The sequence below is a fragment of the Natator depressus genome, chromosome 8, assembly GCF_965152275.1.
Source record: "Natator depressus isolate rNatDep1 chromosome 8, rNatDep2.hap1, whole genome shotgun sequence".
Lineage (NCBI taxonomy): Eukaryota > Metazoa > Chordata > Testudines > Cheloniidae > Natator > Natator depressus.
In genome coordinates this window covers 36,022,082-36,047,274 of record NC_134241.1, presented here as the reverse complement: position 1 = coordinate 36,047,274, position 25,193 = coordinate 36,022,082, and the positions used below count along the sequence as shown (strand labels likewise).

Genomic DNA, 25,193 nt, shown 5'->3' with positions numbered 1-25,193 from the left:
GATACAGAGGATTAAACACTTATTCCAGACTTTTCAGGAAGTTCTATACACCCCTGAATCAGAGGCAGAATAGATTTTCTTGAACAGATCTGCAGATAATGGCAGAAAAGATGACGCTCGCTACATAACATGTGAAGCCCAATAAGTCGTGTGGCCCAGAAGCTTCTGTACAAGGTTGAGTGAGGTGCCATCCCCTGTTTGGAAGCAAATCAGTACTGAAGTCAGGCCACATGTATTGTTTTAATTTATCAGCACAGCATATTTGACAAAGGTGGACTCCTGATGTGTGGTGGTCGGATGCAGCTGGAGAGCCAATGTATGTTGGAAAACATATAGGATTGAAAGAAGGGCTGCATCTCTGAGCCATCTAAGCAAGGTGCAGGGAGAACAACGGAAAATTACTTACCTTGGAATTCTGCTTCTCTGACCAGCTCATCTTGCAGGATTCTCATTCCTGGAGCAAGATGGTGGAACTTTCCAAGCATAATGATGTTTGGCCCCTAGGGAAGCCAATTCTCTCCCCTCTGGGGGTGGCATGTTTCCCTGGATCTCCAGACACTGGATTTCTTAACATTCTAGTAAGTTCCTTCTTGATCACAGTCAGCAAAGTCACTCCACCTGTTCAAGAGCTGCTCAGACCCCAGGGGTTCTTCCAGCTTTGCCCTGCTTTGGGGATCTTTGTGCAGACTCCTTCCTTTCCAGTCAGGGCTGAGGGTTTATTTTTCATGAGTCGTCTGTGTGCCTTGCTCTTCCCTGCTCATCAGCTTAACCATGGTTTGGTGAAGCCCTTTGGCACTTTGCCAGGTGAGGCCTTGGCCTGTTTTGCCCTGAGAAGGTCTTTGCAATGGCACTTGAGTGCTTTGAGACGGTGGCTCTTGCCCTTTGGGGTCGTTGCCTGTCTGTTTCTGGGTGGTGGAGGCCTTGCCTCGAAGCACTGTTATGTTTCAGTGCGCCAGAGCTTTCCTCCAGGTTTCCACGCTTCGCCTCCACTCTCCAGCACTTTGGAGAACTTCCCCAGCACATTGGGGCTGTCGCTATGCCGTGAATGGCATTTTTCCAAGGAGCTGTCCTCTGTTTCTGGCGTTGTTAATCTGAAACTTCAATAACTTTAAAAAGCTTGACAGTGTCCATTTCTTTCGGGCAAATTCCCTAGGTTCCAGCCACAGCTCATGTCGCACAGAGGTCTTCCCCCTCCCCTCCCCCCAGCACAGAGTGACCCCGTGGGACTCCAAGCAGGGCCCCAGAAGACTCCTAACATGGCATGGGCTCCCAGCAGAAAGCGCTGGAGAGACACCCTGCGTTGAGTGCTGTCCAGCTCCTGGTGCATGGGAGGCGCCTGGCAGAGAGTACTGAGGGGGGGCAGTCTGCATTCCCAGCTCTTAGGGGAAGGCACTGATGGGAGACCAGGCACTGAATTCCACCACCCACCAATGCACCTGAAGCACCCAGCATAAAGCAGTGATGGCAGGGGTGCAATGGAGGGGTGGGGGTGGCAGAGGGCCAAGACCCTCCCTTGGCCATAGACACTGCAACAAATTCAGGTGAATGTTCTCGCCGAGCCACCATCTCTCCTTCCACAGTGGGCCTGGAAATGGAAGAGGTGGACAAGGCAGCATGAGGAGATGGGGGGCTGAGGTTCTGGGAAGCAGGGAGCCAGGTCCAGGGGGCCCCAGGGCCTGGAACTCCAGGAGGAGCCACTGCCCCTGCTCCAGCCAGCTGCTGACGGCTTCAATTGCTGCTTCTTTTCCTCTCCACAGACTGGCCCCACATGAGAGAGCTGGGCTGGGACCTTTCCCCCTCCCCTCTCCTGGCACCGGAGAGACTGGGACTGGTTGGGACCTCTCCTGCCTCCACTCCACTCCCACCGGAGAGACTGGGACCAGCTGGGACCTCTGCCCCCCGCCCAACTTGTCCCCCACTGGAAAGACTGGGACCAGCTGGGACCTCTGCCCCTCCCACTCACCTCCCACGAGAGACTGGGACTGGCCGGGACCTCTCCCACTTTCCCTCTCCTCCCCTCCCACCGGACAGACTGGGACCAGCCGGGACCTCTTCCCCACCCACTCCCCTCCCTCCGGAGAGACTGGGACAGGCTAGGAGGACCTCTGCCCCCTTCCCCCCCCCGACATTTCCCTCCAACCAGAGAGACTGGGACTGGCTGGGACCTCTCCCCTCTGCCTCCATTCCCCTCCCACCAGAGAGATGGGGACCATCTGGGACCTCATCCCTGCACTCTTCTCCCATCGGAGAGACTGGGACTGGCTGGGACCTCATCCCCCTCTCCTACCAGAGAGACTGCGACTGGCTGGGACCTCTCCACCCCTCCCCGCCCACCAGAGAGTCTGGGACTGGCTGAGACCTCTGTCCCTCCCACCGGAGAGATTGGGACTGGCTGGGACCTCTCCACCCCTCCCCTCCCCACCCACCAGAGAGACTGGGACCAGCTGGGACCTCACCTAGAGTGACCAGAACTGTTCCGATATTTACTCTTTTTCCCGCATCCTGATCAATGTACAGTTGGGACACCATTTGCCCCGATATTCAGGTAAGGAAGTGAGTGGGAGGGAAGCACCAACTCCATCGGTGCTCTGGGGCTGGAGCACCCATGGAACAAAATTAATGGGTGCTCTGCACCCACTGGCAGCCAAGCTCTGCCCTCCTCACCTCCTTCTCCCCGCCCCCAGGCACCGCATTCCTGCTCCTTCCAGTGCTTCCTGCCGCCTAACAGCTGTTTGGTGGTGCTTAGGACTTTCCCTGGAGAGAGTGGGAGCAGCGGGGACATGGTGAGCTCAGGGGACGAGGCAGAGAAGAGGCTGGGCAGGGGCAGGGACTTGGGGGAAAGGGATGGAATGGGGATGGGGCAAGGGCGGTGCAGGGGCGGGAAGAGGCAGGGGGGTGGGCGAGAACCCACTGGGCAGAGGGGAAGTTGGCGCCCTAGGCCGGCGAGTGGTGACTAGGTGGGTGGGTGGGTTAAGAAGTGAGTGGTGGGTGGGGGACTGAGGAGGGATGCAGCAAGCCAGCGGTGGGATGGGGGATGAGGAAGGGTGTGGTGGGGGGCCAAGCGGGGAGGGGGCAGGACCTGGGGCAGAGTGGGGGCAGAGCCTGGGAGGAGTGGGGGTAGACTGTGGGCAGGGCTGACGGCACCCCAAAGTGTCCCGATATTTTACAGTTGTGATCTGGTCACCCTAACCTCACCACCCCACTCTTCTCCCACCGGCAAGACTGGGACCTCTCCCTCTCCATTTCCCTCCCACCAGAGAGACTGGGACCATCTGGGACTTCTTCCCCCACACTCACCAGAGAGATTTGGACAGGCTGGGACCTCTGCACCCCCATTCCCCTCCTATTGGAGAGACTGGGACCGACTGGGACCTCCCCCTCCCCCCCGCCAGAGAGACTGGGGACTGGCTGGGACCTCTCCCCTTCCCCTCCATTCCCCTCCCACCAGAGAGACTGGGACCCGATGAAACCTCTCCCCTGCCTCCATTCCCCTCCCACTGGAGAGACTGGGACCAGCCAGGACCTCTTCCCCCTCCATTCCCCTTCCACCAAAGAAACTGGGACCAGCCAGGACCTCTCCCCCACATTTCCCTCTCACAGGAGTCCTACAGCTGACAGGCTTCCCTGGGAGAAAGCTGTGGTATGGACTGGGCCAGTACACAGACAAGTAGTTAAGAAAATACATATTTATCATGTATATCTAGGAAAGGAGGTTCTGCAATTCGTAGGTATATTTAGCTATTGTGAAAATGATGGGTGTTCCTTAGCATTTTCACTGCTGAATTTAGGAAAGCTTGACTTGTTTTATTATTGTATTTTAATGTCCATAAATATGTTACCCAAAATAGGGCTAAAGGAGACTCTTAGGATCATCTATTTTGATCTCCTGCATAACACAGTCCACAGAATTCTGAACCAGTAATTTCTGCCTTAAACCCATCACTTCTCTTTCAGCTAAGGTATCCGTTTTAGAAAGATTCCAGTCCTGACGTAAAGACTTCAAGTGATTCACAATCTACCATGCCCTAGGTAAGTTATTCCAGTTAATTACCCTCACTTTATTTCTAGTCTGCATTTGACTAGCTTCAGTTTCCAAACATTGGATCTTTTTGTGCCTTTTTCTACTAGATTGAAGAGCCATCTATTATCAGAAATCTCTTCTCCATGTAAGTACTTGTAGACTAGTGTTTTTCAACCTTTTTTGCAGTTGCAGACCCTTAAAAACTTTCAAATGGAGGTGCAGAAACCTTTGGAAATCTTAGACATACTCTGTGGCCTCCGGGATCTGTGGACCACAGGTTGAAAACCACTGTTGTAGACCATGTTCAGGACACCTCTTAAACCTCTCTTGGATAAACTAATTAGATTGAGCTTCCTATGTTTCTCATTATAAGCCATGTTTCCCAGACTTCAAATCTTTCCTGTGGTTTTTTTTCTGAACCTTTCCCAATTTTTCAGCCCTCTTTTTGAAGCATGGGCACCAGAACTGGACATGATATTCCAGCAATAATCTCACCAATGCTGTACACACCTCCCTACTTCTTCATATTTTTCCCCGATTAAAAAATTGCATTTTTTAAAGATGAGGTAATTTTTGTGAAAAAATCTGGTTTTTTTACATTTAACCTGGAATACTGAAAATTTGCCCCAAACTGAACCTTTTAAGTTTAAAATTTTCAGTGAATATCCCGAACATTTCAAAGACATTTTGTCAAAAATTGTCACAGGAAAAATAATTTCCCAACAAGCTCTAGCACCGAAAACAGCTTCCCAGGGAATTCCGGGAGCTAGCCCTCACTACTGAACCTAATACAAGAAAAATGAAGGTAAATTTGGAGACAGTGACCGTGGGTTTTATTAAACCCTCTAACAGAAAAGAAATTTCTTTCTTCCTATTGTGTATGTACCTGACTGGCTTAATGATAATTTCCTGGTTAATAAGAATTATACTGGTATTCAATAATTCATATGCATCTCACACACTGAGATTTTAAGTGCTGTCTCACGTTTTATTGCATATATAACACTACTTGTGGCGTACTTAGCCAGAGCTTTTTGTAACAAACCAGTAAACTTGGTTTTAATCAGTTGCCCCATCACCTGGTGTTGGCCGTTTTATAAACAAAGAACGAGTAAGTAAGGAGGAAGGGAAGACTATTGTGACTGCTCTTGAAACACTGCTACTTAGATTGGAAGCTCTTTGGGGCAGAGGCCATCTGTACGGCACTTAACGCAACAGGGGCCTGGTCCACAATTAGGGCTCCTCTGCGCTACAGTAATACAAATAACATCTGAGAATGACTGGGATTGCAATCTCAAACGTTGAGACTATACGCAGGCCACCCCAGGGTTAATTTGATGACAGCCTTTCTAATTTTTAATTTCTCTTCTATGAAGCTATCAAACTCTGGTGTTGCGGCTGATTTGACCTAAAGTGATCTCAAACCCTCCTCGGCAATCTTGGTGGCTTCAGTATTTATGACCCAGAACAAATGCTTACGTGGCATCATTTATCAATGCTAGTAACGTTTCTTTTACTATTGAGTTTAACATTAAAAATCCCTTGGCAATAACCCCTCCCCCCCCAATGCTGCATTGCAACAGACAAAAATGAAACTGGAGCTCTGGTGAGCCAGTGAAAGTGTCCTGTATGGATAGGGCCAAAGGCTGTGGGCACCATAACCAGTAGGCATGGGAGGGAAGGGCAGGCTCCAGTCAGGCCAATGGCACCATGCGTGGGGAGACAAATTCCATACCTGCCAGAGGCGTGTAGTTTGGGGGCAATGCCCCCCTGCACCCTCCAAACTACACCCATACTCTCAGTTACACAGCCACTCTGCTCTCAAAGCAGCAGTGGAGTGAGTTATGGTCTCAAAAATGAGGTACACAGAGAAGGAAAAATTGGTGTGTTGCACAGGTGATTGCCATGGGGGAGGGGGAGGAAAAAACACAGACTTGGAGCAAAGCTGTTAAGTGTAACTGAGTGAATTACTGCAACAGGCAACCAAGTTCTCTTTCTTCCAATTTGACCCCTGTGCTGTATGAAGACAGAATTGTTGGTCTTTACTGTAAAGATCTCGTTGATCTTCAGTAACCGTGATAACATGTATGGGCTAGAACAGTTCTTGGATACTTTGCACAGGTGAGCTTTGGGGTTTTTTAATGCAGTAAGTATATGTGGCTGGGTATTTTGAATGGCTGAGATCACCTGTCTCTTTCATGGGAGGGAAGGAGCATACAGTATGAACCTGCCAATCACAGACCTCTACTATTTGCAGTACTGAATGGGGACATGGGTGGAGATTGTGAAGGTTAATCAGCTTCTCAAGCAGCTGTTTGCAAAAGGTTTCAGCCATTGTCTTCTAATACTTCTGTGTTTGAAATGAAAAGAGACCAGTCCCTTTACTAGCTATAGAAACTATTTCAGATGTTGGAAAAACTAGAGATCTTACGTTGTGAATGATACAAGATTAAAAAAAAGGTCAGTTTGACCTTTCCCCCTCTTCCTGAAACTTAAAAAAAAAAAAAAAAGAAATTTTTTTTTCCAAAAAGCGACTCTAGTTTTGGCATAATGCATTGACCAGGGAACTGGAAGTTTCTGGACTCAGTTTCTAGCTGTGCCCATAACTCACTGGGTGGTCATGGACAAATAATTCAACCTCTCTCTGCCTCAGTTTCCCCAGTGGTGAAATGGAGATACTTACTGAACTCAGGGACATGTTGTGGGGATTTATTGCTGAAAAACCAAGGGCTTTGAAATTCTAAAGAGCTATACTACTGCCAAGTGTTTATTATTGTTTTTGGTGTGAAATTTCTTATTGTTAAAAATGTTCTCCTGACCTTTCTTTTTAGAGGTAAACTGGAAGTGGCATGTTCCTTGCTCCTGTTTGCACGCTAATTAAGCTTATTTAAAATTTGGTTTTCAGTGGCAGTTTATCCCAAGCAATGTGACAAAAGCTGAAGGAAGGGTTAACTGTTGTAGAAATTGTTGGAAAGGCTAATTATCATTGTAGTAAACATAGATTGTAAAATCTTAAAATCAAAATACTTTGCTCCAAAGAATAAAAGATTGAATATCAAAAATAGATTCTCCTTCTGATCTGGTGGAATTATCAATAGGCTCATTAATATAAATAATCTACATGTTGACCATGCAGTTGTGGGTTGCCACAACATAGAAGCCTGTGCTTAACTGAGAAAAAAAACCACTCTATAAAGAGAATAATAGATACAATGGATTGGGAATGTACTATTAAGAGACTGGTGAGCATTAATGAATAGTTGAGCTGATTATTCCTTCACATGGCAGTCATTTTCATGTCTGTAAAATATTTATCTACAACTATTTGGAAACAACTACTATTCTTCATTAAAACAGGCCCTACTTTCCAGCTGGTGCTACAACCCAGTGAATCCTGGGGGACACGACTCTTAGCAGGGATGGCGCAGAGAAAGTCTCACTGCTGTTGTGCCCACTGCTAGCCTTTTGCCCTCCTTCTCTCCGTGGCCACACGACCACTGCTGTTTTCCTTCATTAGTGGTAGGCACTGGGAGGGAAGCTGCTGTTTTGTTTCATTAGCACACATCCGGTTGTGAAGGCACAGGCTTCTGCTCTAGTTTGTTGGGATGGATTGGGAGCGATTGCTCAACATGGCTTTTGGGTTAAGGCACCAGTTTTGTTTTCTAGTCTTGGTTTTCCCCCATGGGGTTGCAACATGGGCAGGGGTTAGCTTAGTCCTTCTTTCTCCCAGCCCCACCTAGAAAAGGCTGAATAAGTATTTAACATTCAAGGAAGAAATGGATTAGCCTCCCAAATGAGGATGGGATTTGGAGTTGGGGGTATATGCCATTTGTAAAGCATTATGTAGCAGATTTATTCAAAGTTGGTGCAGTAAAAGATGTTACCCCACCTGCCTTGTGTCTCATATCCTGGGACCAACACGACTACACCCCCACTGCAATCTATTCAACTGTGAGGACTGGCCCTGAGAACAGCATTCTCTGTGAGAGGAGGTTATGTGACAGGGCAAGGCCAGATAGCTATAGGAAAGTAGTGAGAAACAGGTATGTTAGCCCCAGGCTAAAGAGATCCCTGTTACCATGGTAACCAAATGGCAGTTGCTTCAGGTTAATCAAGACACCTGGGGTCAATTAAGATTCTTTGAGAAAGCAGTAGAGACAGCTAGGTTGATTGGGACACCTGAAGCCAATCAGGGGTTGGCTGAAACTAATTAAAAACCTCCCAGTTAGTCGGGGGGGGGGGCATATGTCAGGAGGTGTAGGAGGAAGTTGCGCTGTTGAAGAGACTGAGCAGTACACACCATATCAGGCACAAGGAAGGAGGCCCTGAGGTAAGGGTGAAGTGGATCTTGAGGAAGTGGGGGCTGCTGTAGGGAAGTAGCCCAGGGAATTGTACACATCCTGTTTCTAAAAAGTCAGCTACCATAGGTCCCTGGGCTGGAGCCCGGAGTAGAGGGTGGGCCTGGGCTCCCCCCTTTGCCCCCTGATTAATCACTGAGCCTGGGAGACAACAGAGACTGTGCAAGGGAGGATAGCTTCTCCTCACCTCCCTTGCTGGCTTATGATGAAAATGGCTCAGTAGGCTGTGACCCTTGCCTCTAGAGAGAGAGAGAAGGGCTACATGAAGGGTCACAGTGAGCCTCTGAGGCTAGCAAAATCTGCCAGGAAATGTGGGACCCACGGAGACCAGGACAGAGCTTTGTCACACTTAGCACAGTAGTACACATGGGATGCAGGCTGGTTAGGACTTTGGACACTTAGTGAGTAGCTGTTTTACACAAGAATAAGAACAGAAATAGCTAAAGGTAGCAGAGATTCTTACTCTTGTCTCTTAACCTCTCTGCCAACTTGCTAAAAACAGCCAGGACCTTCTGGCTTCAATTAAATGTAATTAATAAAGTTGTGGCCCCTTGGCCATTTAAAACAACATTAATGAAGTGGCTGTTGAAAGCTTTCAAAAGAGCTGATATTAACAGCACAATCCAGCACCCACTTAAATCAATGGAAAGACTCACATTGTCTTCAGTGGGTATTGGCTTGGGATCTATGCGAGACAAGGAAAATGCATGCAGTACATGGCACCATCTCAACAGCAGTACTGAAAATTTTGTATCCTGAGATTTAACTGCTGTCCTGGTTTGTATCATCCCATTGATTGTACAGTTTATTGTGATATACATTTACACCAGATAAGATTTAATGACTATGAATAGGGAGCATAGAAAATATGATTGGAGAATGGATAAAGCATTTAAAAACACAAGTTATTATTTGAAATGCTGAAGATATAATTGTGGCCATGGCAATTTATAGACTACAAAAGACAAAACTTGAGAAAATTTCCCCGAGATGTATGACAGCCTAAGAATAACAGAATGAATACTGACTGATACAGCCCAGAGAAAAGTGAAATCAGGTGTAGGCTAATTGTTTCAATAAGAGGTCAACAAGTTATTTTTATACAAAACCAGATAGATGAGATTCTGTAGAAGCTCCTCCCCTACCCCCCATTTTTTTTTAATTTTTATTTTTTTGCTACTGTCAGTTGAATTCAGTGTTAGTGCTGGTTAAAGTAACAAAATTGTTTTTTGATGGAAAATTGAGTGAGTTTTTGACTAAATTTTTTCCCCACAGTTTGTTTTTCATCAGAAAATTTAGATTCTCTTTTTTAAAAAAACCCAGCGCCTGAAAGAGAAAATATTTTGATTTGAATATGCTTCCACAGTGTCTCATGTGAATTATAGCTTCAGTGCCTTATCTTCTCCTTCTTCTCTATGGACTACATCTCCCATGATGCATCACCTATCCTTCCCACAAGGGAAGACTATAGTGCATCATGAGAGATTCAATTTGACCAGGGATCCCGGCCTATAGAAAAGAATGGGAGCATGAGGCACTCAACCTACAATTCCCAGGAGGCAACCTGGTGGCATTTCCAAATTGAACTAAGTTTGGTATTTGGCCAAAATATTTGGGAGGTGGTTGACAGGGACTTTCCAACCAGCTCTAATAAGTATGCTTGTACAGAGCTTTTTACTTGGTCATATACAGGACAGGTTGAAATATTCAAAGGGTGAAAGAAACGGCAATTATCATGCATCCCCACGCCCATCAACTCTTAGTTACTACAAACCAAAAGGGAATATTCTACTGTGGCTTTTATTTGCCTCTGGAAAAGGCACTCATCAGTACAGAGGTTCCCAAAGTGTGGTCTGCAGAGAGTTGGATGGTCACGGGGTCTGGCTTCTCCTGGTTTTCTTCTGCTGAACAGTATTAAAAGAAGCTAAACACACTACACACTTTCCTAATATTACCTTTCTGTGTAACTGGCTGATGTAGTTGCTGCAGGAATGTTCTGGGAGGTTCTCATGACTAAGGGGCACATTGGTCCACAAACATTCTCTTCGGATGTTGTCCAATTTGTAAAGAAATATAGGATCTCACTCCCACCACACCCTCACCCATATCATTGAAGCCAAGAGGGAATGAAACTAGCATTTCAAATTAACCTCATGTCAAAGTTAAATAAAACACAAATCAGTACTATCCTTTGGGTATTGGTAGCATATTAATGCGATGTTGCTTAGGTCCCAACACTGACTTTCTTTAATCAAGATACATCTTTTACAGCATCATTGGAGGATGCCTCTTATGTAGGTTAGTAAGACAAGACAAAGTATTGTCTGGGCACAGAGGCTTTCCCACTCCCATCAGGCCACTGATCTACTGCCTTAAAGAAAGGTGTAAACCTCCCATCGTCCCTCAAGCCATTTATGCAATAGTGTAAAGACCTTCCTGAGATCTGATTAACTGTAGCTTGTATAACCATGTCTAAAATCTATCCACATCATCAATTATAAAACACACAGGCCCCCCACTCTGGCAAGTGACTCTGAGTGGATGGGTGGAGGCTGAACAAGCTGGGAGTCATTAGGCTTCAAACAACCAGGAAGACTCTAAAGTTTTGTTTATATCAACGAGACCATGAGGAAGCTTTAAAATGTTCATTGCCAGGCTGCTGCAGCAGATCATCCTTTAAGAGAAATTCTGGAGCCTGAACAGGTTCATAGTGCGTATCTCAATGGATTCAATCATATTTCATCCAAATAGAATCTAGTAGACTGGAATGCCAACTAGAAGCAGGTTTGTGTGTCTGCATTTACTGTGAAATTGTGTGTTGCTCACTGAATTAAATTACTCCTGAATAAAAACTAGGAGTGGATGGGTCATTACAAAAACTAATTTCCCCCTACTAAATTTCCCTCTACTGTTACTCACACCTTCTTGTCAACTGTTTGAAATGGACCACCCTCATTACCACTACAAAAGTGATTTTTTTCCTCCCTTGGTATTCTACTGTTAATTGAATTGTCTAGTTAGACTGACCCCCCACTTAGTAAGTCAACTCCTATCTTTTCATGTACTATGTGTATATATACCTGCTATATAGATACCTGTGTATATATACTGTATTTTCCACTTCATGCATCTGATGAAGTGGGTTCTAGCCCACAAAAAGCTTATGCCCAAATAAATTTGTTAGTCTCTAAGGTGCCACAAGGACCCCTCATTGTTTTCAGTGAATATACTTCCTTGTATTTTATTACATCTAACAATTATTCAGTCACAGAATCTACTAATGGTGGCAAGCCACAAAACACATGCAAAGGCTATCAGTGAAAAATATCACTTTCTTGTTGCTTTATGGATAAACAAACCATAGATTTCATCAATCTGTGGTGATGGGCCCGGAGCCACTGGGACTAGCTCAATGAGGGGTCTGCCTAGTGCACACTGGGAGTTAAAGCGAATTATAGGAAATACTACAGAGCACGGGAGAGCAAATGAGGCCAGTCCAGTGATGTGCTTAGTTTTGGATGCCATATCTTAAAGGGATTGCTAAGGACCAGAGAATGGCAGTGAAGATAAACAGAATTATGCCGAGATTTAAGGAGGAACTCCCTAGTGGAAATTCCAGGTGAACATTTCCAAGTCATTTCTACTGACAGCTGATTGTGCAACAGAGCAATGGATCTTATTGGTCTCCTGGGCCTCCAATAGAAACCAACAGAGACCATTTGAAAGGTTCTAATGGAGCCTACTAGAATCTCCACAAAAATAACTGAAGTAAACTTTTGAAGGTTACAGTAAACACTAAACAGTCCCTCCTTTTATGCTCGTTGTATGAGATGACAGATCACACAAAGTTAATGGCAGACAAAGTTACTAGCCTGTGCACACTAACCCATAGCCTTTTTGTAGCCCTGACCAACAGTCATGTACTTCCAGGAACAAAGACAAGTCTTTTATCAGCTCATCTTTAAAACATGGTGATCAAAAATAAACTAGATCTTGGTCAAAAATAGATCAATAGATCACTTCAGTTGCTGAGACTAGAAGGGAAATCTAGAAGGCAGAGAATTGGAGATGGTGGCAGCAGTGCTTGCAGACTGTCCTAGAAGCAAGTGGTATTGAAGGAAAATCAGAGTGAATTCTTCTCTGTTGTTGTTTAGGAAATACATGCCCAGTGTGTAGCTTCTTTAAAACCAGGATTACTATGATTTTCCCCACCCAAAAACATGCACTGAACCCCCCCCCCCCCCCCCAAAAAAAAAACCTAACAAACTTCAGGAAGTTTTTATTACATTAAACAATATACATATCATGTAACTCACTTTCTTAGGATATTTATTCCTCAGTAATAAAAAGCCACCTTGTCTAAAATAGGAAAGTTTGTCATAACTTTTACTGTCAATTCTGCAATCTCAGTCTGCTCTCTAGTTTAGCTTACTACTTTGTAGTATCTTCCCTTAGCAAATAAGTTAGACATTGTTATACTTTGACTATTTCAGCATCTAACTTATTATGAAGTTTTGGCCAAACCAATCTGAATGTACTATAAGCATGCCTGATTGAACTGAAGTGTCAAGAGCACAGGGTTATTGATAATTCTACCTTCAGCTGCCATGTCTTCCATGGTTATTTACATATTTTGTCATCTTGAGGGCAACAAACTGACAACCATCTTTGCAAATGTAAATTTGGGACAGAAAACTGTATCTTTAAATTTAAAGGGGATAAGAAAGGGACTTAAACATGTTTTTATCAGCCATATTTCAGCCTCCTCTTCCTATTTTGGTTTCAACCTATGCTCTTTGTTTGGGATCAGTCACGTTGGCTGAGTCATAAAAAGGTTCTACAGCATCTCTGAATCATTTTTGCCCTGTGTGGTCCCAGTTCTTTATAGTCAAATAGATCAAGCCAAATGTTTATTGAGACTGCAACTGTAGTGTCATCGGTTTGTAATCTGTAAAGTCCCTTTGAAAAATTTTTCAGTGGCTTTTGTAAGTTTTTTCCTTTCTGCAGAATTCTCATTTTGTAAAATGCCTGTTATAGTCCGATCAAAGTACTCCACTGGTTCTCTGTAAGTATCAATGGACTCATGGAAGTTGGCAACAAATGTGAAGAGTTCCACTGAGTCGTTGACAAGTCAGGAGTCAGCCCGCCTCTTTCAACCAACCAACTGTGAAGTTGTTTGTGACTGCACAAGAATATTTGAATTTCCACATTATGCTTTAGCATTGCATTAGACGTTACTTCTCTCTCAATTAAGTTCAGAAGTTTTGGCTGATTGCATCTGAGAAGTTCTCTGAGCCTTCTCATTCCGTTCTCATTGTCTGAGAAAATAGCACAGAATCCTTTGTTATACTCCTCTATATTTTTGGATGGCATCTTTTGTATATTGTCTTCAATACTCTGCAGCCTTCTTTCCAGTTGTAGAATCAATAGCATTAAGTGGAAAGGCATTTTTCCCTGGGTGGGTGCCTGCAGCCATTATCAGGTTATTTCTCATGTTAAACTTTTTTATATTAAATGACAATGCTGAATCTTTATTTCGCCTTCTAATTTTCCTCTTTCTCCATTTGCAGCATCTACTAGTAAACCTTCCAGTAGAACTTGGTCTGAAGGTATATATCCAAAGTGAAGGGCTTCAAATTATTGCTGTTGCTTTTTGTGTTACAGCGAAGGTGAAGTTCTTAGTGTAAAAAGACTGCAGCTTCCTTATCAAGTTCAAGTCTATGCCTTTCTATTGTTTCTATGGCATAATTACCATCTTGGGATGTCAAAGAAAGAGTGCTCCTGAATGAACCTGATGTTGAAGACTTTAATTATCAACATGGCTATATTTTGATGACACTGATCAAAAATATATCTTAACTACAGGAGCAAACTCAATGTTTAGCTCTCCCACCTCAGACAGTTTTATTCAAGGGCACATCTGATCTTTAAGAATCTGAAGAAACCAATTTTCAGACCAGATGACAGATCCTCCTCAGTTGCATAGGCTACTGCAGAAAATTGTTTTGACAAGCGGTCCTGTGACCAGAAAACCACTGGGTTTCACAGATGGGGATCTCTCTAAATAAGAGACAGAATACTCCTCCCCTGTCAGGAAGTTCATACTGTCGGACAGTATCTACCCAAACCAACCACCACAAATTGATACAGCCAATTAATAAAAAACACAAATGGAGACAAGCTTATGGTGGTTGTTTTTGGTGGAGATGCTTTATTTGTTGGGCTGTCAAGCGATTAAAAAAAAATTAATCGTGCTGTTAAACAAATAGCATACCATTTATATTAATGTTTTTGGATGTTTTTCACACTTTCAAATTTATTTCAATTAAAAAACGGAATATCAAGTGTACAGTGCTCACTTTATATTTTTGTTATAAATATTTGCACTTTTTAAAGTAATAGTATTTTTCAATTCACATAATACAATTACTGTTGAGCAATCTCTTTATCATGAACATTGAACTTACAAATGTAGAGTTATGTACAAAAAATAATTGTATTCAAAAAACAATGTAAAACTTTAGAGCCTACAAGTCCATTCAGTGCTACTTCTTGTGCAGCCAATCGCTAAGACAAACAAGTTTGTTTACATTTGCAGGAGATAATGCTGCCTGCTTCTTTACAATGTCACCGGAAAGTGAGAACAGGCATTCGCATGGCACTGTTGTAGCTGGCGTTGCAAGATGCGCTAAAGATTCATATGTCCCTTCATGGGTCAACCACCATTCCAGAAGACGTGTCCATGCTGATAATGGGTTCTGCTTCGTAATGATCCAAAGCAGTGCAGACCAACGCATGTTCATGTTCATTTTCATCAGCTGAGTCAGATGTCACCAGCAGAAGGTTGATTTTCTTTTTCTGGAGGTTCGAGTTCTGTAGTTTCCGCATCTGAGTGTTGCTCTTTTAAGACTTCTGAAAGCATGCTCCACACCTCGTCCCTCTCAGATTTTGGAAGGCACTTCAGATTCTTAAATCTTGGCTCAAGTGCTGTAGCATCTTTAGAAATCTCACATTGGTACTTTCTTTGCATTTAGTCAAATCTGCAGTGAAAGTCTTCTTAAAATGATCAACATGCTGTGTTATCATCTGAGGCTGCTAAAACATGGAATATATGGCAGAATGTCGGTAAAACACAGAGCAGGAGACATACAATTCTCCCCCAAGGAGTTCAGTCTCAAATTTAATTAGCGCATTTTTCTTAATGAGCATCATCAGCATGGAAACATGTCCCCTGGAATGGTGGCCAAAGCATGAAGGGGCATATGAATGTTTAGTATATCTGGCACGTAAATACTTTGCAACGCCGGCTACAAAAGTGTCATGGAAGAGTCTGTTCTCACTTTCTGGCGACATAAATAAGAAGCAGGCAGCAGTATCTCCTGTAAACGTAAACAAACTTGTTTGTCTTAGTGATTGGCTGCACAAGAAGTTGGACTGAATGGACTTGTAGGCTCTAAAGTTTTACATTGTTTTGTTTTTGAATGCAGTTATGTAACACACACATGTAGATTTGTAAGTTGCGCGTTGACAATAAAGAGATTGGCCTATAGTACTTGTAAGAGGTGAATTGAAAAATACTCTTTTCATTTATACTGTGCAAATATTTGTAAGAAAAATAAATAAAGTGAGCACTGTACACTTTGTGTTGTGTTGTCATTGAAATCAATATATTTGAAAATGTGGAAAAACATCCAAAATATTTAATTTCAATTGGTATTGTTGAAAAGTGTGATTAAAACGTAATTTTTTAAATCACGATTAATTTGAATTAATCACGAGTTAATTTCGATTAATCGACAACCATATTTATTTGCATTTCATTTTCCAAACACGGAAAATGAAAGCGTAGCCACAGGAGTCAATAGAGCCCAGCTGCCACATGACTGGTTTATTATCTTTTATAACTGCAATCCATGTCAAATAACTGGGGCCAGACAAAGATCATTTTACTAACAGCTTTCCAATGTGTCACCCCATTATTACAATAGAGAAATATGGTAGCTGACTTTTAAAAAGGGCTGGATAATTTTATGACCAGCAATATCTGTAACTACTCATACTAAAAAAGAAGTTCTCAGATAGGACTCAGAGTGGCAGATATTTGCTGCAGGGGATCAGGAAATGTTCTCTTGACATATACTACTGCACAAGTTAGCCAAGTGCATTGTGAAAGTTTTAGCCTTCTTTTGAACTGTTGCATAGTGGCCATTGCTTGAAGCTGGATATCAATTTAATGAATCATTGGCCCAAACTCGTATAGAACATTCAGTCTCTCTGTGCGTTACATACGGTAGCATACTTTTGCACTATCTGAAACCTCAGCTTCACTTCAGCTTCCCCCAAATGAGAGAGGCAGTTACTGCAAGTTCAACTACTCGCACCCCCACCCCATTTTCATATGAGGAAAAGTTGCATACAAGCATGCTAAACAGGAGAATAAATAGAAAGCATAATTATCTGGAGTTGTAGCAGCAGAGTATGTGGAATCTTGTGACATCTAGGATTGAGCTGGAGAAAGACAGGGCTTTAGTTTTGGGTTTGAAATTGACATGTGTAGCCTGGAGTCTTTAAAGATTGGTGAGACCTGGGGTGTGCTCAAGCGTGTGGGAGTGTGTGAAGACTTGAGTGAAGGTGCTGCACAGGCGAATGCAGTGTTACCTAGCCTAACTCCTCTGGCTGGGAGTCAGAACAAGTCTCGTGCAATGGTGAGGCAGAATAAGGGGTTAACCTCAGCTTTTGCTCACCTTTGACTGACTGACTGGATTCTGTTCTTGAATAAATTGTAAAAAAAAGCATTTCCAAAAACCTGAAATTGTAAATATAAGACAAGTTTTCTAAACCTAACATTTAATATTGAGAGCATTAAACCAAACATTGTGGCTTAACTAGCATGCTGTATCAAAAGCAGGCTGCAAAAGATACATAAACAGATTGCATTCTTTGTATTGTCAATGCTTGTAGGGTTAATAAAGAAAGAACTGTTACAACAGCTCTGTTATTCCAGACCTGCCCCTTTACACCACTCCCCAAAATTCACATAATCCAACCTCCCAACAGTCTAGTCCCTGCTTCTCTTGAGCAGAGACCAGAAGTCTTGTTGAACTACATCCCTTTTCCATCATGTGACCAAGCAGGGTCTAGGATGAGACCAACCCCACTTTCACATAAGACCCAAGCTAGGGGTTTGAACTGAAAACTCCAGAAATACAAGACTAGCGCACCAATCCCTTTCATTACCTAGCCTATTGGATTTCCTCCACACTGAGAGTGTCTTGTCTTTCACAGGTCCTAACACCAACATTCTAAGTCATCCATCATCATTACTCACGGCTTCAATAATCATTAGAGAACAACAGTGGTTCTCAGTCTTTTCCGTACCATGACCCCATGTTACAAGAAAAATGTTTCGGGACCTATCTAAGGCATTAAGAAAGCGAGGAAGGTGGTGAACCCCTTCACTTGCTTGCAACCCTCAAGCTGAGAGCCCATGACTTTGATCCATCTGAGAATACCTCTTGTGAGTTTCCCTAGCAATTCTGCAATTGCCCAGAGAACAGCTACGTGCCACTTCAGGATGTGAGTGACTGAACTATCTTTTAGCCATCCCTCTCTCCAGTCAAGAAGTGACTTTTCCCACAAAGTTTTAACAGAGAAAGAATATAAGGACCATTCCATTGGTCCTGTTTGAACTCACTCAGTGTCAGGCTTTACAATTCATTACCTTGAAACATGTTTACTTGTAACAAGCCACTTTCAGCTGAAAGAAAATGCCAGGATTCACAAAGTGAAAACTGTGGCTACATAGTACCATTAGTTGGCGATATTTCAGCTATTAGCATACTGTTCCACTTCGGCATTATAATTTGTTTTGGATAGGAGAGAGAAATATCACGACGTAGATAACGTTGGAAAATGTTACACAGTAATCCTGTCAGAAATCTTGGGGAAACATATGTTTTCTGTCTTCCTCAGAACTTAATTTAAAACAAACGGATGCACTGGGGGAAAAAAAACTGCTTCAGGAGATTTTAAAGAACAGCATGAGCTGAAAGACATTAGCCAAAAATTATTAATTTTCTGCATTAAAAATCAGCACTGATAAGAGCCATCTTAAATCAAATAATTTATTAAGTAATTACATGTAAACACTTTATATTTACTAGCAAATACAATGCTTGCTGTTCTTTTAAATAAGTAATTCAAAAAAATAAGAATCTATTATTAATGACAACAGTGATTAGAGATACCCATTCTACTGTACAGTGAGGAATTTGTTTTCTAATGAAGTTAACATCTTGATTTTTCTTGTTTTGTTTTTTGACTTAAAGGACATAAAACATAAATTTGAGCAGCACCCCAATATGATGTCAAAGCTGACTTTGGTCTATCAGCAAAGGCTAAACAAGTAATCACCCCCACTCTGGAATTTTAAAAATTTACTTGAGAAGCCAGATGGCAGGCCCTTCATAAACATCTTTCAAAAAATATATGCCTTTTTGTCATAAAACAGAGAAAATATAGTCAAAATGTAAAACACTTCTCTTCTAAATGGTAAAAAGAGTATGATTTCATTATTTGCATTCTAGAGTTAAGTTATCAACATACAATACAGATACACATACACATATCCACAGAGTTTCTGAAATGTGGCCTATCATCTAAAATATTTTATCGTTCTGATATTGTTTGCCCAGGTACACTAAAAACAAAAGAATGATAGCTGCTTACATAGTCAAATGAAAAATAAACATCTTTATTTTTTTGCCTACTTTATTTCAATTTTTAAATAAATTTTAAATAAGTCTGTACAAAGTATACTGTTACAGTATATATTTGTAAGTTAGCTAAAATGACTAAATGTAACAACACTACAATAAGCAGCATATATTGACACATCTCTAATAAAGATTAACTTGTAAACCCAAAAGTACCACCTGCTACAAAAACCTTTGAGATATTTTGGATCCTTTAAGGAGAGTCATGTTGCAAATACATTAGAGATCAATCCTCCCTGGCCTCTGAAAAGAAAAAATACTTTGCTTTTGATAATTCTGCAGAGAACATGAAAATTTTAAAAGCGAACTGTTAAAGAGTTAAAAATCAGATGAAAATCAGATGAAAATTAATTTTTAAAAAGAAAATGTCTTTAGAGAACCTTAGGTTAATAAAACAAAGAAATTTTAGAAAATCTAATTTATTTCCCCCATCAGTGCTGAGGAAGACGAAGAAAGTGATCACTCAGGACCTGATCCTGTTTCTGTGAAAGCTTTGCCACTGACTTTAAAGGGCAAAGGCCTGAGCCTTTACTTTGGACAATGAAAAAGATTTAATGTTCTGCAACTAGTCAATTTCTAGTTGCTTTTTGGCATACGCACATTACCACAAAGCTGCAATATTTGGGATGCAAACACTGCTAGGGGGAATGCATACAGCCAAACAAACAAAAAATCTGTTTTCATTAGAATGTTTTTTTTAAATAATGAAAACATTTCTACTGAACTTGGCCTTTACAAATACTGGTTTTTACAAAAACTTAAAACTGATGTACAGTGTCCCTTTACTCATTATAAAGAGTTTTTTGATTTTCGATACATCAGATATTGCAGAGATTCTTGTTCACTGAAAACTGGCTAATAAGAGCCATTTACATTCAAGTATTCTCAGGTTTTAAAATGACAAGTTCCAAGTGCAGTTGTTTAGCTGCATTAGCTTTGTAAATCTGTAACTGTAATATTTCATTAAATTACCTTAGCATTGGGACTGAAGAGTATAAGTGTTACATTTCAAAGAAGAGACTCACCTCAAAACTTTTCTCCCAGAAAGATGTATTTAAATCAATGTTAATTTTTTTTATTTAAGTTAATCTTACATAGAATATAATGCAATACTGACTGCAGCAGGAACCACAGAAGTGGAACACCATTAAATAAATCTGAACTAACACAGATTAAACTTTGTTAAATATTTCTAAATTAATAAAATATTGACAGGATTATAAAATTACAATATTTACAGTAAGAAAAATCTAGAGTAATATATACCTTTAACAGGCTCTTTTCTCCAATTTGGGATTGCACGGGAATTATGAATATACCAAAGGTTCATAATAAAGCTGCTTTGCAATATAATTTTCCATCAGTGCTAAAGAGAATAATCTATCACTGCCTTTTAAAGTAAGTGACTTCTCAAGGTGGGACGGAGTATTTGAGTACCAGACTGGGAACAGAAGTCCTCCTCAAGTCATCTGAAGATAATGTAGGACCAGTCTCAATTGCTCAGATTAAAGCTGCTGTACTACAGAACTGCCAGCAGTCAGAACCACACAGGCTGCAAAAGGGGAGGAAAGGTAGTTTTCAGCTCAGAAAACGTACTTACTGCTGGAAGACTCCAGTCACCATGGACTCCAACAAAGGTTGCAAGAGCTTTGATTTGTACTGAGAGCACAAAACCAGCAAAGATAACGAAACACATCTAGGATAAAATTTGCAAATTGTGCTGCATCTCCTTAAAGGGACATTGTTCAGCTGAATAACTACAGAAAATAGTCTTGCATTATGAATGCTGTAGATACTTAAAATTGAAAGAATTTTTTTAAAATCCTTTTTTTACTCTTTGCATTTCACCTGTTTTGGAGAATGAAATTTGGCTGGTCTGTTTAGTCAGCTTCATTTTCTATTCCTTGCTAGCTTCTGTCTCTTGTGTATGAGCACAATGCTGTTGTGTTTGGTTGCAAACATTACAAAGAGGTGTTTAAATACTTCCAAATCCTGTCTGGGTTTTTAAGAATAAAATTGACTTTTGTCAAATGTATTTCTACTCAATTTTTTGTAAAATAACCAGAAAACTTAAATTTGTGGTCTAAACTACCCAACAATGTCCTTTTAAGTTTAACATTTCACTGTTTGACTCTTCTCTCAACTTCAAAGCATAGTTTTGTGAACAGTTTAAAAAAAGATCCTGTTCAAATTCTGTTTTTTCCCTTTACCTATTGCAAGAGAGAACTTTCATTTTCTAGTGTATACTTTCAGATAAGTACTTTCTAAGACTAGGAATGAATATATGGGAACAGAACTACACACGATATTGTCAAATATCAGTCTCCTAATTATATATATATTTTGGGGGATTTCTATAAGCGCCCACCACCACAGTTTACTTAAGCACCTATAGTCTGAAAAGTAAGTTTCCAGAAAAGTTTGAAATTTTAAACAACAATAATCTGTAAATTCATACCTACATTACCGATAGATGTTCTCTAGGTCCGTAAATTCCCTTTTCGGTAGTGCAGAGGAGGAAAACTAGGAAGAAAACTGTATCTTTCAATTACCTGAGAGATCACATAATTTATATTAAATGGGGGAGGATAGAGAGGAAATGACAACTGACCTTATAAACAAAGGTATGTTTAGGGCTTCTGATTTCAGGAATAAACCGATATTTACTCGTAAAAGTCTGCCAAAAAACAAAAACAAACACAGGATTACTGGTAAATATTGGTTTATATGGAGAAGAAAAAAAATGTCATTGTGTTCCTGATTTCCATAGGTTAAACTTCTATAGTTTAAGGAATTTCACACTACAGGCAGATGGAAGAAACATGCCCAAGAAACAGGACAGTTTCAAACTGAACTGCTGACCACCCCCTAGCCTATCCCACTTCCAACAGAATATTTTTGGCAAATTAAGTGCCCCAAACCAGAAGCCTTATGTTGAAAGAAAAAGACGACTTTAAAAAAAACCTAACAAATCATGTATGCCTTCTTCTCAATTTCATTCCCCACTTTCCAAACCACTGTAGTTAATTTAGCACTCCTGGAAGATGCTTGACTGATAGACAGCCTGGGAGACTGATGCTCTTTTCAGAATTACTTGAAAGAAATTCATTTGTACATAGTATGGTATCTCAACATCCCAACAACCACTTGGATTTCAGCCTTTGGGATTTTGATTATCATCCCACCACATGAGATATCATAAAATATACAGTATTTAATTTATCTGACTTTTAAATAAAGAATTTTCTTATAAGTGGTCATAAACCCTTTTGTTTTATTTACATGCGTATTTATTTCCAAAAATAAAGAGTTGGTCCACACTGGACATGAGAAGAAGTGTTAAAAGTTTAACATCTAACCGAAGTACAAGAAGTTCCATAATTCTGTGGTTGATTCAAACCACAGAAACATAGTACATGAGCCACAGACACATTTTTACATATAGCATTATATTCTCAATAATATTTACAAACATAAGGTCAAGATGACTAGAAACCCCCAGGGAACAGAACAGTGTGTCATGGCTAAAAAGAAAGAACAGCTTAAAAATAACCTAAATACAAAGGGAAAACAAAACTTTACATAAAACTTTTGGACAAAAAAATCCTCATTTAACTTTTCTGGTAGTCAAAATTTAGGATTAAAGTTTAAGACATCTTGAATACCAACTACATTTAACTTCCTAAACACAAACTTAACAGCTACAGTAAACCAACTCACTAAGTATGTGAATGGCATTACAAATAGAGATTTCTTTATTTATTGTACCTTTTAAGATACAAGAATGCATGTGGCTGAAATACAAAATACCATGGTACTACAGAAGGGATTACACTTCACCAATACACCTGTTTACAAACTGGCCGTTTTTGTTGATTATACATTTAAGTTGCAAGATGCATTAATCTTACTAGGTGTTACATACACATGCATGGGAGAACATATGCCATGACAAGAACTGCAGAGAACTTGGACCTTATAAAGGTTCATGTCTACCTTCATACATGTAACTCCATGAAAGACCATTACACACAGGAAAGCCCAAGCAAACAAAGCTTTACTCAGATGTGCTGAAGCACAGTGGGTCTGCAGGAAAGAATCTTCTTCCAAACATATACTCCAGCACACCTACGTACCCAACACCATGTTGTTATTTGATTGGGATGGAATTAGTACTTGCAGCCTGTTGATCCCCTCCCACACTGATTTTGGCCCTTGAATATTCACCCACTGGACATGCCTCCATCTTGCCCAATTTTTACCCCCAGCTGCAGCATTAGGGGCAGAGAGTTGCTGCATACATGTCTGCCCCAGTAAATGACATTCCCTCCAGAACAGATTCTCTATTTTTTGGCTTTCTAGCTCAGCAGAGTGCAGCTTGGCCTTAAAGCAGACCTGGAAAGGAAATATTTATACCCTTTTCTTTATCTTTATGGTGGCTGACGACTACCTGAAAGAGTTTGGTTTTTAGATGAAAGTTTCTTTTCCTACCTATTTTTTATATTAACAATTCAGGTCTTGTCTACCTTGTGTTTCCTGGAAGACTATGGATGGTTAGGGACTGAGTAGATTTACGGTATCAGATATCTGGAAACGAAATCTGATCAATTAAGGAATTACCTTTTTTTTTTTTTTTTTTTTTTACTCAGACTACTTAAAACTTATTTTTAAGTTTAACCTATTTATGTCAGACATCTAACAGCTGAAAACCACCTGAAGAGGCAACATCCTTGCCCTTATAGCTACCTATCTAGGTATTTATATGGACCCAATAATGGTATTATCTGAGTGCCTCCCAAGTGTTTAAAAACGGAACAATATTTTTTCTCTACTGATCCCAGCCTTCATTTAAGAGCTGAGAGAGCCCCCAATCCATATACCTGGGTCCTCCTACAGAGACCCATAGTCAGTAAAATGGGAAAGACAAGACTTGACATTCCTGGTATTTCCATGATGAAAAACAAGCAGAAAAACATAACATATACAGCATTTTTCTCTCTTCAAGTCTTTGACACTCACATTAAGCTCAACCCAATGTGTAGACAAGTACAGAACCTCATTTATAGAGCTGCAACAATAACTGAAATGTATACTCTAACTACAGTTATTTAAAGGCAGATAGACTTAATACATTAGAAAAAAATCATACTACAAATTAAATGCCTGCTCTTAAAAATATCCCAACATAAAAATAGCCTTGCAGTTGTATAATTTAATGTACAGCCTAGAAAAATAAGAATTACCACTATTACTAGCCAGGTATGCAATCATCAACACAAGAAATCTTTTCTGACTTGTCTATATGCATTTCTCTATCTAATCCCAGATTAAAATGTAACAAATATGAAAACTTTAACTGTTAAAGGCCTAACCCCGAGGAGCCCTTTGGTCATCATGGGACTCCCACTGGGCTCAATGCACATATGCAGGATCAGAACCCAAATCACTTTACAAACTGGATGATATAATTTAAACTACAAATATGGAGTATTAAATTGAAATTAATGCTTTGGGGGAAAAAAAATCTGTGCTTTTTTTTTTTTAAAACCAAAAATTCTTTCAATGGGTAACTGCCAACTCATCAAGAAAAACAAACAAACAGGAAAGTCCTGGAGATCTTTTAAACTATGGTATTAAAAACAACGAAACTTTAAGTGTTTAATTCACTCTGACCTCATAACAGTGCTCAGAATCTGGAGTAAAATCCAAGCAATTAAAAATCAGGATCATGGGCTAATACGTGGGAAGGATCCAAACTAGGGGTTGTACATCAGAGGATATAGCCTCACTAAGTGCCTTATACAAAATGTCATCTACTTGTGGCCTAACCACCACAGACTGGAGTAACAAAGTAAATTGGAGATCAGACTAGTAGTCTTCCTAGTCCAATACCCTGTCTGACAGAGGACTCTCCAGAGGGTGATAAGGGTGCAGAGATAGTGGCATAGCGTTTCCAATTTCTATCCCATTCTTCATGCATCTTAATTTTTTTTTAAACCCAACAATGCACCTGAGGTATTGCTAATTATTTCTTCCACT

At 41.0% G+C, this 25,193-nt stretch overlaps 1 long non-coding RNA gene across 1 annotated transcript in view; it reads right to left on the bottom strand.

Annotated features, from left to right (window-relative positions):
* Positions 1 to 22,028, bottom strand: part of LOC141992096 (uncharacterized) — a 53,200-nt gene extending 31,172 nt beyond the window's left edge. The window contains exon 1 of the long non-coding RNA XR_012640522.1: positions 21,617 to 22,028. This is a non-coding gene — a long non-coding RNA (uncharacterized LOC141992096). The remainder of the gene's footprint in view (positions 1 to 21,616) is intronic.
* Between the last annotated feature and the right edge of the window lie 3,165 nt (positions 22,029 to 25,193).